The following is a 17,552-nucleotide window of genomic DNA, read 5'->3' as shown; positions in this document are numbered from 1 at the left end:
ATTTAGACCGGGGTGTGCAAATATTTGGGCTGAGGGCCACATCGAGGTGGGGAAATTGTATGCAGGGCTGGGGCAGGGGGTTGGTGTGCAGGAGGGAATGCAGGGTGTGGGAGGGGGTGCGGTGTGCAGGAAGGGGCTCAGGGCAAGGAATTGGAGCAGAGGAGGGGTGTGGGGTGTATGAAGGTGCTCAGGGAAGGGGGTTGGGGTGCGGAGTGCAGGAGGGGGCTCAGGGCAGGAGAGCTGGGTGCAGGAGGGGTGCGGGGTGTATGAGAGGGCTCAGGGCAGGGAATTGGGGTGCAGGAGGGGTGCGAGCTGCAGGCAGGGAGCTTAGGGCAGGGAGTTGGGGGGCAAGGTGTAGGAGGGGTTCGAGCTCTGGCCCAGCGCTGCTTACCTAAAGCGGGTCTGGGGTGGCAGCAGTGCTCACTGGGGCCAGAGCAGGCTCCCTGCATGCCGGCCCCGGCCCCGGCCCCACGCCACTCCAGGAAGCACTGCGGCCCCTGGGAGCTGCGGGGGAGCGGTGTCTGGAGGCAAAGGCAACGTACGTGGAGCCCTCTGTTCCCCCACCTGAGGACCGCTTCTGAGAGCGGCGTGGGGCCCACGGAGTAATGGGGGGAAATCCCATGGGCTGGATCCAAAGACCCGAGAGGCCGGATCCGGCCCGCGGGCTGTAGTTTGCCCACCCCTGATTTAGACATTACAAAATGTAGGGATATAAAAGAAGGTACTAACAGTGATTCCCCTAAGTGACAGTGACCCCCCTCATAATTTGTCCCCCACACCTTAAAATCCAACAGTTTCACCAAGTACAAAAATCTCTTGGGTCTTCTGTTAAAACTTGTCAGCTACTGTCTGTAGAAAGGTTTCAGAGTAGCAGCCGTGTTAGTCTGTATCTGCAAAAAGAACAGGAGTACTTGTGGCACCTTAGAGACTAACAAATTTATTAGCTTACTAATAAATTTGTTAGTCTCTAAGGTGCCACAAGTACTCCTGTTCTTTTCGTCTGTAGAAACCATTAATTATATCTATCCTGTAAAAGATACTTTATTACTATGTAAAACTTACAAACAAGTTAATTAACTTTGTTCTTGAAGTAATTGATACAATGTAAACAAACACTATAAGCTGTTAAGTGACTTTCACTTCATTCAAAGGCTCCTAGGACAGATCCCCACCCTCTGTAATTAAAGGGCCGGGAGTCTCAAATGAATTAGCACACACCCTCAAAGTGGTGGAGACAGTAAATTAAAATATGGTTAAGATATGAAATGTATGTTGATGAATGCTTGATGTACATAAATGGTTAGGGAGGTGCCAGCCTAGAAAGGGAGTATCCATCGGCCGAAGAATGTGTCAAGTAGGACCACCAGACAACCCCCTGAGGGTAAACTGGGATCCACCCCATCACCTGGAATGATGAGAAACACAAACTTTGGACAGTGTGAAGCCACCAGGAATGTGCCATCTGCTGATTGAGTCAGCAACAGCAGGATGAAACAGTTCCCATAGACTAACGTAGGAATTAATTCCTATAAGAATGGACTCTAAAGACTGATGACTTCGAGTCTCTGGTTCTGCTGCCAACCTCCAGGAGCATCAGGTGCACCTGACACAGACTTGGCTCCATTCTCACGACCAAGATATCTGGCCAGTAACTTGGCATGAGCAACTTCTAGGCTGGTAACTATAACACCTATACAGAACTTGAATGAATAATTGTGTAAATCTCTCTCTCTCTCTCTCTCTATGTGTGTGTGTATAAGAAATAAGTAGTCAAACAACGTTGTTTACTTTTATCTTTTGCTTTATCAGTATATTTACAATAAATGTGGCATCTTTGCCTTATCCCTCTTAATAAGATCCTGCTGGTTTTTATTCTATTGGTATAACAAAAGCAGGTGAATAAACTCACAAACTGGAGGGAGAGGGTGGGAGGACAAGATAACAAGGACAGTGGTGAGTGCATAAATTAGTATTTACAGTGATCTCAGTAATAATAGGTGATTGCCACCCTGGCCCATGATTACTGAGACCACTCAGTATGTTTGTATTATGGTATTCAGGTTGGCAATTTTACAAGTAGGTTGAGTATTGTCTCAAATACCTTTAAAAATGGCAAGGACAAAAAAAAAACCCTCCCTCCCCACACCCCCCCCACAACATTTTTTCATGTAGTCCTATTAATGGTGAGAAGACTTGAAGCGAAATGCAGCAAGAGTGTTAAACTACTGTTTCCTTGGGTAAGTGATCCAACCACCATCTGGAGTTCTTCCAATTACCTGTAAGCACATTGAACTGTTCTTCCTATTGACTCCTTTGTTTGAATCAGCAGGAGATTGAAGGGGACAAGATGGCAACTCTCTGAACACCTTAGTGAGGTGCAATCTTGTCTATAGTGTTCCCTGCAGGCTTGAAGAATGGGACCCAGGAGAAGAGCAGGAAAATGGCACAATATGTCATGATTGCATCAAACCTCCATGCCCTGGATTGTGTGGTGTTTGGTCACCCTTCTAAGGCACTGTAATTTTAACTTTGTTGAAGCTCTTGCTTTAGATGGCTTGAAAGCCCCTCTTCCATACTTCATCCCCTCTTGTCTGATCATTGTCATCTAGGCAGTGTAGAAAAATAATTTTTCAAGGCTAGAGAAAGCGGTCATTTTGGGGGCTGTTGAGCTTGACAGCATCAAGGTGAGGCTATAGAGGGGCATGAACTGGGACGAAAGTATGTAAGTGTAAAAATGCCCACATGAAACCTAACACTACCTAAAGAGGGTTGGTTGTAGGTTTTGTCACACACTCTATGCTCAAACAACATGCTGTGAAAGGTTTAATACTGCCTGGCAAACCTTTCAACCTACACTACACAGGCCCAGATCTGATCAGTCCTGGCCTGGTTTCTGCACTGTTGTCATGTGAAATGAATGGTTCTGTATAGTTTCAGAGGAAAAGCAGATGAAATGAGGCATTTGTGACCAGAATTTCATTTGAAATCTATGGTTAATTTTAACCCCAAATCTGGGCAAATTAATCTCCTTACAGGGAGACAATGAAGAACATAATCACACAAACCCCTACAAAGAGAGAACTTGATTTTCACTCATCTCTAGATTGCCTGATGGACAAATAATGACCAAGCATTCTCTCTCTCTCTCTCTCTCTCTCTCTCTCTCTCTCTCTCTGTCACTTGCTCTTTAACTTCTGCCACTTGATTTTTCCTGCATTCATTCTAATCTTAGAGCTTGATTTTTGCACAGAGCAGATATGGACTGTTGTGTGAATAAACTCAAGATAAATAGAGATAAGCAGAACAATGAGTGCAAGGGAACCACACCCTGTACGAGAATCTGCTTTGTGGCCACCAAACACTTCTTCAGAGTAGCAAGAGAAAAACCCATGAGGAGGTTGCACAGATGAATTTTATTAACACGATGAGGATTACACTCAAGTCCATTTTGCCCCAGGCAGGGCAATTCTCTCCTTATACCCTGTCCCTGTTTTTACTCTATGAACTTGTGAGTAGGGGAGCAAGTAAACAAGGGGTATGAGCTCTTATATGTCTAATGCTTAATCTTACTTGTGCCCACACACAATTCTCACTTGCAGTGACCACAATACCCAAGTGTACCCTACAAAGACTTGCAGGGCAAAGCCTGAAACTTATCACACTTTGGATGGGAAAATGTAGTTACTCATTCATTAAATAACATTGACATAGGTGCTGGTACAAGTAGCACAAGAACTACACCAGCCCCTGTGGCAAATATGCTTTCATACCAAGCACATTCTTGCACCAAAATTCTTTTGTTTTCTGCTGTAGACCCCTGATTACACAAGCTGTACAGTTCTTTTTCTACTTCCTGTGTCTCTTATAGAATCATAGACTTTAAGGTCAGAAGGGACCATTATGATTGTGTAGTCTGACCTCCTGCACAACGCAGGCCACAGAATCTCACCCCCCCACTCCTGTATCAAACCCCTAACCTATGTCTGAGCTATTGAATCCCTCAAATCGTGATTTAAAGACATCAAGGTGCAGAGAATCCTCCAGCAAGTGACCCGTGCCCTACGTTGCAGAGGAAGGTGAAAAACCCCCAGGGCCTCTGCCAATCTGCCCTGGAAAAAAATTCCTTCCTGACCTCAAATATGGCTAAACCTTGAGCCTATGGGCAAGACTCACCAGCTAGACACCCAGGAAAGAATTCTCTGTAGTAACTCAGATCCCACCCCATCTAACATCCCATCACAGGCCATTGGGCATATTTACCGCTAATAGTCAAAGATCAATTAATTGCCAAAATTAGGCTATCCCGTCATATCATCCCCTCCATAAACTTATCAAGCTTAGTCTTGAAGCCAGATATGTCTTTTGCCCCGCTGCTCCCCTTGGAAGGCTGTTCCAGAACTTCACTCCTCTGATGGTTAGAAACCTTTGTCTAATTTCAAGTCTAAACTTCCTGATGGCCAGTTTATATCCATTGGTTCTTGTGTTCACATTGGTACTGATCTTAAATAATTCCTCTCCCTCCCTGGTATTTATTCCTCTGATATATTTATAGAGAGCAATCATATCTCCCCTCAGCCTTCTTTTGGTTAGGCTAAACAAGCCAAGCTCTTTGAGTCTCCTTTCATAAGACAGGTTTTCCATTTCTCGGATTATCCTAGTAGCCCTTCTCTGTACCTGTTCCAGTTTGAATTCATCCTTCTTAAACGTGGGAGACCAGAACTGCACACAGTATTACAGATGAGGTCTCACCAGTGTCTTGTATAATGGTACTAACACTCCTTATCTCTACTGGAAATACCTCGCCTGATGCATCCCAAGACCGCATTAGCTTTTTTCACGGCCATATCACATTGGTGGCTCATAGTCATCCTGTGATCAACCAATACTCCAAGGTCCTTCTCCTCCTCCGTTACTTCCAACTGATGCCTCCCCAGCTTATAACAAATTTTTTTGTTATTAATCCCTAAATGCATGACCTTGCACTTTTCACTATTAAATTTCATCCAATTACTATTACTACAGTTTACAAGGTCTTCCAGATCTTCCTGTATGATATACCGGTCCTTCTTTGTATTGGCAATACCTACCAGCTTTGTGTCATCCGCAAACTTTATTAGCACATTCCCACTTTTTGTGCCAAGGTTAGTAATAAAAAGATTAAATAAGATTGGTCCCAAAACTGATCCATGAGGAACTCCACTAGTAACCTCCCTCCAGGCTGACAGTTCACCTTTCAGTATGACCCATTGTAGTCTCCCCCTTAACCAGTTCCTTATCCACCTTTCAATTTTCATATTGATCCCCATCTTTCCAATTTAGCAATTATTCCCCATGTGGAAACGTATCAAATGCCTTACTGAAATAGAGGTAAATTAGATCCACTGCATTTCCTTTGTCTAAAAAATCTGTTACCTTCTCAAAGAAGGAGATCAGGTTGGTTTGGCATGATCTACCTTTTGTAAAACCATGTTGTATTTGTCCCAATTACCATTGACCTTAATGTCCTTAACTACTTTCTCCATCCAAATTTTTTCCAAGACCTTGCATACTACAGATGTCATACTAACAGACCTGTAGTTACCCAGATCACTTTTCCCCCCTTTCTTAAAAATAGGAACTATGTTAGCAATTCTCCAGTTATACAGTACAGCCCCTGAGTTTACAGATTTATTAAAAATTCTTGCTAATGGGCTTGCAATTTCATGTCTCAGTTCCTTTAATATTCTTGGATGAAGATTATCTGGGCCTCCCGATTTAGTCCCATTAAGCTGTTCGAGTTTGGCTTCTACCTCAGATGTGGTAATATCTACCTCCATATCCTCATTCCCATTTGTCATCCTACCATTATCCCTAAGCTCCTCATTACCCTCATTAAAGACTGAGGCAAAGTATTTGTTTAGATATTGGGCCATGCCTAGATTATCCTTAACCTCTACTCCATCCTCAGTGTTTAGCAGTCCTACTTCTTCTTTCTTTGTTTTCTTCTTATTTATATGGCTATAGAACCTTTTACTATTGGTTTTAATTCCCTTTGCAAGGTCCAACTCTACATGGCTTTTGGCCTTTCTCACTTTATCCCAACATGTTGTGACCTCAATAAGGTAGCTTTCCTTGCTGATCACTCCCATCTTCCACTCCTTGTAGGCTTTCTGCTTTTTCTTAATCCCTTTCTGAGATGCTTGCTCATCCAGTTTGGTCTACAATTCCTACCTATGAATTTTTTTCCCTTTCTTGGGATGCAGGCTTCTGGTAGTTTCTGCAACTTTGACTTGAAGTAATTCCAGGCCTCCTATGCCTTTAGATCCCAAGTTCTTCAGTCCAATCCACTTCCCTAACTAATTTCCTTAATTTTTTAAAGTTAGCCCTTTTGAAATAAAAAATCCTAGTCACAGATCTATTTTTGTTTATCCTTCCATTTAGTTTAAACTGAATTAGCTCATGATCGCTCAAACCAAGGTTGTCCCCTACAACCATTTCTTCTATGAGGTCCTCACTACTCACCAAAACCAAATCTAAAATGGCATCCCCTCTTGTTGGTTCAGCAACTACTTGGTGAAGGAATCCATCAGCTATCGCATCCAGGAAAATCTGAGCCCTATTATTATTACTAGCACTTGTCCTCCAGTCTATATCTGGGAAGTTAAAGTCTCCCATGATAACACCATTCCCATTAGTATTTACTTCATTAAAACATTAAAAAGGTCTCTATCCATATCCAAATCAGATCCCGATGGTCTATAGCATACCCCAAGCACTATCCCAGGGGAGCACGTACCCTTCAATACCTGTACTCCAGTCATGACTACTATTCCACCATGTTTGTGTTATCCCTATAATATCCGGTTTCACTTCCTGCACCAGGAACTCTAGTTCCTCCATTTTGTTACCTAGGCTCCTCGCATTGGTGTACAAACATCTTATTTTTTGCTGTTTGGCTTTGCTCACATTCTTTACCAGATTAGGCCCAGACATTCTACTGCCAGTATCACCTATTAGACTGGTATCTACACTACCCTTCCTCCTTATGTCCATTCTCCTACCCACGGCTGTATCCTTTCTTACTTCGTTTTCTTCCCTCTCAATGTTAAAATCCAGCGTGGAGATTACCAGGACATCTCCCAACCATCTCCCCCCAATTCCTAGTTTAAAGCTCTCTTAATCAGTTGTGCCAGCCTCCATCCTAGAAGTCTGTTTCCCTCCCTACTGAGGTGAAGTCCATCCCGAAAGAACAGTCCTCTATCCATGAATGCCTCCAAGTGGCCATACAGCCTAAAGCCCTCCTTATAGCACCACTGCCTGAGCCATCTGTTGATCATCATAATCTTGTCACACCTTGGTTGCCCTTCTCTAGGAACAGGCAGAATCCCACTGAAGATCACCTGAGCCTCGATTTCCTTAAGCGTTTTCCCCAGCCTGGCATAGTCTCCCTTGATATGTTCCAGTGAGAATCTAGCTGTATCATTTGTTCCTATATTAAAACAATCAGTGGATTCTTTCCCGCTTCCGTTAGGATCCTCTTCGGTCTCAGGTCCACATCCCATATCTTAGCACCCGGCAGACAGCACACCCTTCTGTTCTCTGGATCAGTTCTGGTTACAGGCCTGTCTATTCTTCTCAGTAAGGAGTCCCCAACCACGTAGACCTGCCTTTTCCTGGTGATGGTGTGATTCTCTGGTCTATCCCCTGTTCTCTCTGGCTGTAAGTCCTCTCGATTCCTATTCTCCCTTGCAATCCTCTGCAATCCATCTCGTATCCTCCTGGGGCTCATCTTTGGTGTTGTTATCTCCCTTGACTCTTCCCCTCTTCCAGTAGGATTAGCTGCTCTTCTCTTCTTCCTTGCCCTCTCACCTTCAGCGACCACCTGCTGTGCTCCTTCTTCATTTTCCATCTCCGCAAACCTTGTTCCTGAGCTCTACCATTTCCTTCACTAGCCCTTCTTTTCCTCTGCCTGGTTCTCTTAGTGACATGCTTCCACTGTCCACTTTCCTCACCCAGCAGTCTCCCCTCAGAGTTCTTTGGTTCTGCTTACATCTGCAAGTCTGAGTTTTTCCCTTCAGATTCCTCATGTCCTTGCTCCATCATCTGCTCTAGCCCCCTTCTAAACTCAACCAGAGTTTTCACCTGCGTCTACAATCCTCAGATCTTTTCTTCCATCAGCTCTATCAAGAGGCACTTCATGCAGACGAAACTCTTTTCAGTTACCCCCTCCAGGGTCATGTACATGCCATAGCTTCCACATCCAGTCATCTTCATTGTGTCTTCCACTGCTTGGGTCACTACCACTGCTGCCTCTGTATCTGTCATAGGCTTCCCATGTAAATCCTTCTCCTCCCACAGAAGTCCCAATCAAACTCCCCTGTTTACAGCTCTGTTTGCTGGCTCCTGTGCTGCTGCAGCTGTCTTATCATTTTGTTCACATGGCACAGCTCAGTGGAAATGCCAAAAGGCTGACTTTTAGCTTGAGAGCACTAAACATAAAGTATTGGCTGAAGTGTAATAGTAAGAAGGTTTTACTACTCAGCACTGCATATCCTGTCTATTTTCAATTAGTGTTACCACTACATAATATTCTACTTGGTTGCTAGTATATCAAGCTACACCAGTTGATGTACCCTAACGGTTTAAAGGGGAACGAAGGTACTTTTGTGGTTTTAGATGTAAGTCTGGGACCCAGGAGATCTGGGTATTTTTTCTGGTTATGCCGCTTAATTCTTATGAGATGTTGGGTTAGTCTCTTGGACACTAATCCAACTTCCAGGGAAGTTAGTGAAAGGCTTCTATTGATTTCAAGGGAAGCTGGATCAGGACCTTAATCTCTGTTCTGTGCTTGAGTTACTCCATCCATAACATAGGGATAATAGGCACTTATCTTGTAAGTGTGTGTGAGGCTACATTCATTGTTTGTACAGCCAGTGGAGATTTTTGGATGGAAAGTGCTATGGCAGTGCAAAGTATTATTTTTTTTATTGCACCACAAATATACTGAAAGGAAATAAATACAGCCACTTTGGTTTTTAAGAGAAGGTAGATGTAATTATCCCCATGTACCAGGTATTTTGTCTCTACCCACAGACTAAGCAATAATGGTCTTTTTGCTATCAGCTTTCTCTAATTATATTTGCTATTGAGACTTAATAGTGTTGCTATTTTATTCTGCAATAAATTACAGTTTCACTAAATCATTAGGGCTGGCACCCACAGCTATAAGATTATTGATTTTTGTGTTAACAAGCAGAAAATGCTAATCGATTGCATAAAATGGTTTAATGGTTTATTGGTTGCTTTTATGATGGTTACATTGCTTCCAGGAGGAGAATATTGACCACTGGATATAGTTGCAGGTGGGGTATTAATGTATATTTCCCCTTTCACTTCCATCTGAGGAGGTCTGAGGGAAGTTGTCCCATTTCTGATTCTTGGAAAAAGCTAGAAATAGTGTCACTAAAATTAGTAGTAGGGGAACTGTGTACCTGATACAGTATTACATGATCAAGTAACTGCACAGTGGATTTTATTACATGCAATAGACTATGAAAAGTATACCAATAAAAAGAAAGCCCTAGTCTACAGGATGAGGCTCATATTTTACTACTGGTAACGCATACAAAATGCAGGAGCTCAATTGTTACAAAGTGAAAACTAATACATATCAGTGGTCTTCAAACAATGGTTGTACTATGCATGCTAAAGTCTGGAATTTCTACTGCAAGCTTCCATAAAGATCCTTGACCTTTAATACAGCATATCCCATAAATCAATAAGGTTTAAATACTGCTGCCCTCTTGAACACCTGCTTATCTGTCTTGAGAAAATTCTGTAGTGTTTTAAACATCGTTTTATGACACTAAAACTAATGCCTGCTTTAGAAGCACTTGGAAGAGCCATTAAAGTTAAGGATCTAGCAGCATTTTCATTATAAAGCTTGATTGAAGTGGTTTATAGCTCTGTCGTTAAAAAATGCAGTGGGCTGAAATTTGGTATACAGCACAAAGTTTTCTTTCTCTTTTTAATGTCAGACAAATTGTTTCAGATGCTTCCCCCCCCCAATCATAGATATAAATATTTTCATTTATCAAAGACATTTAATTTTTACAGACTAGTAGCCTTGCATATGTATGTGGTTCCTCTTCCACATACATATTCAAAAATGACTTTCATAGGATTATGAGACCTATCTATCTCTCTATATATTTGAAAATTAACTGAGAACATGAACTAATTGCTTGCTTGCCATATCATGTTTTAATATATGTAGACTTAATTAGACCCCAGATTTAGGCACTACTGCAATCCACAAAACCCCTGCTCAGCTATCACCTAACTCTGTAGGTGCCTACATTTCTGCTGTAAAAGTTCTCTGGGCACTTACATTTCTGCATCTGGACATGCACGCTGCTGCCACAGGCAGGTGTCCAGATTCCTATCTCCCGTGTAAGCCCCAGTCAGACTCTCAAACCAGGGGAAGATAGGCATTGCCCTGCCTATCATCTGTGCGGGGCATGATCCGGTAGGCAAGCTCTGAGCACACCTAACTCCACATAAAATGGGGAGGGTGGGTCCCTTTGTGCATCTTGCCCTGGATATTTATAACTTTAACAATTCTGCTGTATGTAGAGATAGGCAGCCATCGTGTGTTTATATTGTTTTAGAAGGGGGACACTGTGTTCTCCCTAGGGTGACCTGATAGCAAGCGTGAAAAATCAGCATGGGGTGGGGATAATAGACACCTATATAAGACAAAGCCCCAAATATCAGGACTGTCTCTATAAAATCAGGACATCTGGTCACCCTAGTTCTCCCATGGATAATTTAACTTTTCTCCCCACTTGCGCTCTCAACTTAAAATCTGGGTAATTCTGAATGTATATTTGCACTGTTTATGGACCTGGGGTACGTAGATAAGAGTATTTTACATTTACATTCTCCTAGTGAATGACAAGGCTTGTACACAAAGGTAGAATTAGTGGCTAGTTCTTTCCTGAAAGAAAATCTGAATCTGCTTTCAGTTGATTTTTTATCAATTGTCTGTTATTAGGCCAGTGCCAGCTAATTTAAGGAAATCACAGGTGCAGCCCTCGGCAGTTACCAGTGGCTGAGGCAATGTAGGTGTATGTCAGAAGCCTGTTTTATTTTTCTTCAGGCAGAAGCTCCAAGTAAGTAAGAGGCAATGCTCTATAACTGTGAACATAGGTGAAATGTGCTGGGAAAAATTAACCCTTAATTTGTTTTGTTAATGAGTGCTTTAATTCTTGTGAATTTTATCTCCCCTTTTTCTGGATCATTTTTCAAGCCTAGCCTAGTTAGCCAGCCAATTACAGCAGCTCTGATGTCACAGCATCTTCCTGTGGCTAGACAGGTGGTGACAGGGCCAGCTCCAGGCACCAGCCGAGCAAGCTCATGCTTGGGGCGGCAGATTCTACGGGGCGGCATTCCACCCAATCCTAGGGCGGCATGGCCGCTTTTTTTTTTTGGCTGCCCTGTAGGGTAGTTTTTTTTTTTTTTTCCCCCTGCTTTGCCACTCCGGCCGCACCACAGGTTTTTTTTTTTTTGCTTTGAGGTTCAGGCCGCCCCGATTTTTTTTTTTTTTGCTTGGGGCGGCAAAAAAGCCAGAGCCGGCCCTGGGTGGTGAGTTGTAACTATTGCTCCTGATTGGCTAAGAATTGCTCATATCATGTAGTCTAGTTCCTTCGCCTCCTCCACACCACACTCAAATCTATGTGCTTGTCCCATCCATCCATTTTGTCCTGTCTTTTAGACTGTAAGCTCTTTGGGGCAAGAACTCTCATTTACTTACTATGTGTTTGTACATTGCCTAGTACAATGGTACCCTAACCTTGTTGGCTGCTAAACTCTACCATAATATCAGTGTTAATAATAATTATATGATTTCTACCTTCCTGGTGCATGACTGTAATTTGTGTAGCATCCAAAAGCACTGCTGCTTTGGGTACACACATTCTCATGGTAGGGGGGGGATCTTGGTTTGTCTAGGCAAAGAAACCTTGTTGCTACTGAGAGAGTGTATTAATTTATTTTTCCATGATTTGCTTATAGGGTAACCTATAATCTGATCTGCTACTGTGTGGCACCCATTGAAGTAAATGGGATGCTTAGAATCATAGAATGGAATAATAGAATATCAGGGTTGGAAGGGACCTCAGGAGGTCATCTAGTCCAACCCCCTGCTCAAAGCAGGATCAATCCCCAACTAAATCAACCAATCCCCAACTAAATCAAATGCTTGGATGTGTGTGTCTGAGCTAACGGATCAGACTGCCAGGTCAGGGTCCTGGTTTATAAACTTTGGATGAAGGACTCATATTCTGTCTGTAAAGCACCATGTGTGCCCATGTGCCCTGTCAGTAATAATATTAATGTATGTGTACAATATAGTACTGCAAAAAAAAAAAAAATCAGTAATGAAGGAGTAGAGCTTCTGATCGGCTGATTTATTTTTTTGGAAGCTCCACTTTACAGGACCGTGAAAGGAAATCAAGTGTTTCTACACAAGTCACTGGAAAAATAAATATTCTAGAAGTCTCGCTTCTCATCATGTTTAACAGTTAGCATGTACAGCTGAACTCTCCTGTGTGTGTTTTTATAAAGGAGAATAGAAAGTACCATTGCTCTCAGAAATTCAAATGATGTAATGATTATTTTGTTGGGAAAATATATGTCATTTCCTTCATTATTCAGAAATGATAAAGTGTCCTGGGAATAAACACACACAAAGAATTCAATTCAGAACTTAGTATCTAACAAGTACCACATCTGGTAGATTTTTACTTGAATCTTTCGTTGGCCCCTGGATAGCACACCATTCCAAAGAGGGTACTTTGTTCAAAGTACTGGCTAACATTTCCCATTACACCCAAGATCACATATGGATCCTACATGGGGTGGGGGGAACCTAAAACACTTAACAATTCTCTCATTGTCTTTTTCATGTCTCTCAGCTTTTAATTTGTGAGTGATTTTAGTGCTCATGAAAATGAGGGAGTAATTGTTGTTGATAAATGAATGTGTCTGAGCTGAAATAGTCTGATCCTTATGATTAAGTAGCATGAGGTGATCCTGCCAGATACTGATTTCAATGGAAGCTAAAGACATCATGCAACTCAGACACCAAATAAGGAATAAGTCATCACCAAGAACCTTGGAAATGTTGTGACCTATTGGTTAGTCAGTAACCTGAGTTAAATTTTAATAATTGGAATCTTGTTCCATTTTTAAGACAACACCCACATCACACAGTATAATCTCATTAGGTAAATAAGGACTGAACTGTTGTCTGGTTGCTAGATACCATCACTTCAAAGGAGGGTAAATTGAAGCACAACGGTGGGGATTAGTATGGGAAAATTTGTGCAAAGTATGTTTTTTTTTGGTAGTCAGAATCTCAATTAAAAATGAATGAATACCTAGTTATCAGCACACTTTACAAAGGTCTGTATCATTATCCCCATTTTACTTATGGAGAACCTGAGGCACTGAGAGGTGAAGTGATTTGTTCCATGTCACCCAGTAGGCCAGTTGCATATCTGGGAGTAAAACCCAAATCTTCTGAGTCCCAGTGTAGTGCTCTAACCTATAGGCCACACTTTCCACTGTAGCCCCTTTCCGAACTGCAAAATTTCGATTAAAAAATAAAATGGGGTTAAAAAGTACTTAACGAGCCTGTGTATGAGCTGTCTTTTATATACATTACATACACACAAAATTTACACCCCCCCCCCACACACACACCAAGGACACAACCGCCTGAACTTTGGGTAGTGAATTAACTGGGGGTTGGACGAGAGGGGATCCACATGCCAAGTTGTGGGAAAGGTCTAGAAAGGCTCCACAGCCTCTCCATTGCTGCTACTGAAGTCTCTGGGCTGGAATAGATCCAGTGATTCCTGACTATCCCTTTTATGGCCACTAAATCGATGTAAAAGTGGATCCAGAGAGCACACGCCCACCTGTTGTTTTGGCCAGTCCTAAACGTTTCAAAGAGGTGGCCTCCCTGTAATCCAGCTCCATGTACATACATGGTATGCAGTCTCTCTATAGCAGGAGTAGTCAATAGGCAGACCGGGAACCAGATGTGGACTACCAGATGCTTTCAAACGGACCACAAAATCTTTTTATTTACTTATCATCATAATTGTTATTATTTTTGTATTATTTTCTCTGGCATCTGGACCTTGACTATACTTTGATCCTGAAATTTGGACCTTGACAAAAAACTATTGATTACCCTTGCTCTATAGGCTTCCCTCTGTGCTGAAGAACTGTCTTCATTCTGTTGCACTGGGAGCTCTCTGTGGCCTCAACACTCTGGGCGATCATTTTCCCTTACTGAGCATTTCTTATGTATTTGTAAATGCAGTTTTCTGATTTTAACATGTCAGATATTTCTGTTCATAGCTGGTAGGAATATAGTACAGAAATAGCTTAGCTGCACTCAGAGTTATTCACAAAAATTGTGTTAATCCTTAAAGCTGTTTTTAGATTATAGATTGGCAATCAAACCATGAATTTCTCAGATCTTCAATAAAAAAACAGGACTATAATCCTCAGCTGTTATGGATAGAAGCCCTTTTGGTGTTTTGAAGCAGCGGATGAGTGTGTTTTTTGTTTACCTTTGCATTATTATAATTTGATATTATATTACAGACAGGTTCCAGATGCAAAATTCCAATCCAGAATTCAACCCCCCACTCACTCCAAAGTTCAGTACTGTTCCAGTCTGGGTCTTTGGTTTGGTCCTTTATAAAATAGGGATTGTTTTTAAAATTTGAATTTGAGGTTTGTTTTTTAAAGTGGCCTGAATTCCAAGGGTGTCTGTAACTGACATTTTGGTTAGAGCCAGTCTCTTTAGATCCGACATTAATTTCACTGCCTATTTTAATAGCACTTTAAATAACAAGAACAATATGCAATAGCATTTCATGTTAAGCGAAACCTATATTTTGGTAAACATATGTTTATTGCATACAATGAGATAAACCCATTGTTCTGTGACCAGTTTTTAGTAAATTGATTATTTTCATACTGTACAAAGGCTGATCTCTGTTCAGTGGGCTCTCAGAAATAAATTGGTGATCTCAGTGCATCCCCTAATAGCCTGATGACCATATCTCAATCTTTCCCCTATCCGTAATGTCATTATTTGGCATTCTTGTTGAAAGCCTCAAACAGGAGAGCAAGGAATCAATAGGACACTTGGGCCCACCTCCTCAAAGGTATGAAGGCGCCTAACTCCCATTGAAATCAACAGGAATTAGGTGACTAAATAGCTTTGAGGATGTGGCCCTTAGATGTGAAAAGTGCTTTAAAAATAACTAATAGACTGATCTCTTTCTATTAAAATCTACAGTCATTGGCTGAGGCCTGATAGTAGCACCATGCCGCCATGACTGATGCTCATGCTAGATTCTAGCACCACCTGCTACTATTGCTCTAATTGTGTTTGTGTAGTTCATGGCGGTCTTGCTCAGTTAGGGGCACACTTGTTCTAACATTTTTTTGAGTTTGTTGCATGAACTAGACAACACAATTATAGAAATGTGTTGGGGAATCGTGTCACGGCTTTAGGTCATGTTCTGTTACAAAACCAGACTGGAATATGGATGATCTTAACTGTCCCAGACAAATATGTGTTGGCCCAGTGATAGTTGTACTGCAGATGGGTTCCAAGCAAAGCTGCAGTCGACTTGTGCATCAGCGTCAGGGAGAATGTAGTTTCCCTTTTTTCCTTTTGCTTCATGTATTAATTTGCCTATTAAAGAGTAATTAGAAAATATTAATTTTCCATAACCTTGTGCGAGAGATTTGTTTGGTACCAGTATCATACTACATGTTATATTAATGTTTCCGAAACATAATTTTTGCTCCTGTTCACTTTTTGAAACAAATCTTGATCTTAACCCCACACCCAGGGAATTTAGAACTGAGGTCAGAGTGACTCTCTGGTAGAAGAGGGTTAAGCAAGTAAAAATAGTGCCCTTACTCTGCTCTTAACTCACTTTGCTGAGATGCTAGTATTGCAGCTTAAGTGGTGTCTAGCTGCAAGCTGACAGTAGGTAATCTTATATGAAGGGGAGTAACTAGTATCCCTTTCACAAAGGCAAGAAATGGCAGTCTGGGATCTACCTAGGACTGTCAGCTATTTAACAAATTATTCCAGGAGAGTAGATTGTGTAAAGTAATCCTCTTTCTGTCTGACATTATTCCAGTCTTCATTAGCTGCCTTTTTTCTTCGGTGTCCCTCGAAAACGATAGCCCCAATTGATGTTTTGTGGTTATGTTAAAATTTAAATTAAAAAGAAAATCCTCCTATGCTGAAATGGTTACTTTCCTGCTAACACATTTTAGGAGCTGCAAGAGTTAGAGACATTGAAGTGAGCCAAATTGCCCCTCTGCTAAGGCCCCTCTGTTGGAGGACTGCTCTGTTCTTAACTCAAAATTGCCTTGTTTTTGTGGATAACTCAATCCCATCTCCATTGATGTTATGATTGTATTGCTGTAATATGCTCCAGTGTAAACCTGAGGGATTTTATATATCATTGTCTTACTATTATGTCATACTGTGTAGGCCTTTCTGAAGTTTACTAGTAAAATGTCAGTACTTTGGGGAGAGTATAAGCATTTCTAAAATTCCATTCCATTTTATTATTTGAATGAATAATCCCTCCCTTCCCCCTGGTAAATATAAACTTTCCAAGTCATATTGCTTAAATTTACATGTATCAAATGATCAAGCCATACAAGCCTGGACACACTGCAGACATTTTCTGCATATCCCATGACAATCTGCCAGCCAGTTATCACGAGCTTTTAATACTGTAGCATACTCCATGCAGAAAGGAAATTTAATATAACACAGCCTAACATTTCTTACAGCCTATTGCATCTGGTACATTGTGAATTTTTTTAAAACTCCTCTAGGGAGTTTGGATTTAAAATGATCTGTTTGCCACATATTACAGGAAAGCACACATCATTCTTGAGTGAGGAAACCTTTTGTGTTCAAAGGATTTATTAATCACAAACATCTCTCAGCAGTATGAAAACTGAAAGATTTATGGGAGTCATTCTTTAAATGTGTTTGTAAATGATTACCGCATGTTTATCTGAAATAACCTGGTCTTGGTATTTTCCTGCTTTTGTTTACTTTCAAGTTTGAATTGGCTTGTTTATAGGAAGTCTTCAGATCCGATTTGTTGAAACTATGGACCCAATCCTTCAACCCTCCTCATGTGAATAATCCTTATTCAAGCAAGTAGTCCCTCTGAAATAAATGAACCTATTTGTGGGAGCAGAGGTTGCAAGATCAGGTCTTATCTGTGCTAAGCTTCAGCCCTTTTCGTCCTCAGCTATATGTTTTGTTCAGAGCTCAAACAAAGCCATTCAGATGACGATAACATACTGTAAAGAAGAGCCTGTCTCAATATTTTTGTCTTGTATCATGAGCCAGAGAGACAGCTGTTTTCTCTCCTACTGTAAAGAAGTAGATGCATATTAAACTGTGGTTTCTGGCTGCCTTTCAGAACAATAAGAAACTG

The sequence above is a fragment of the Malaclemys terrapin genome, chromosome 6 (assembly GCF_027887155.1).
Source record: "Malaclemys terrapin pileata isolate rMalTer1 chromosome 6, rMalTer1.hap1, whole genome shotgun sequence".
In the NCBI taxonomy this organism is placed as follows: domain Eukaryota; kingdom Metazoa; phylum Chordata; order Testudines; family Emydidae; genus Malaclemys; species Malaclemys terrapin.
The sequence above is the reverse complement of the archived record's forward strand: the minus strand, read 5'-3'. Positions refer to the sequence as shown.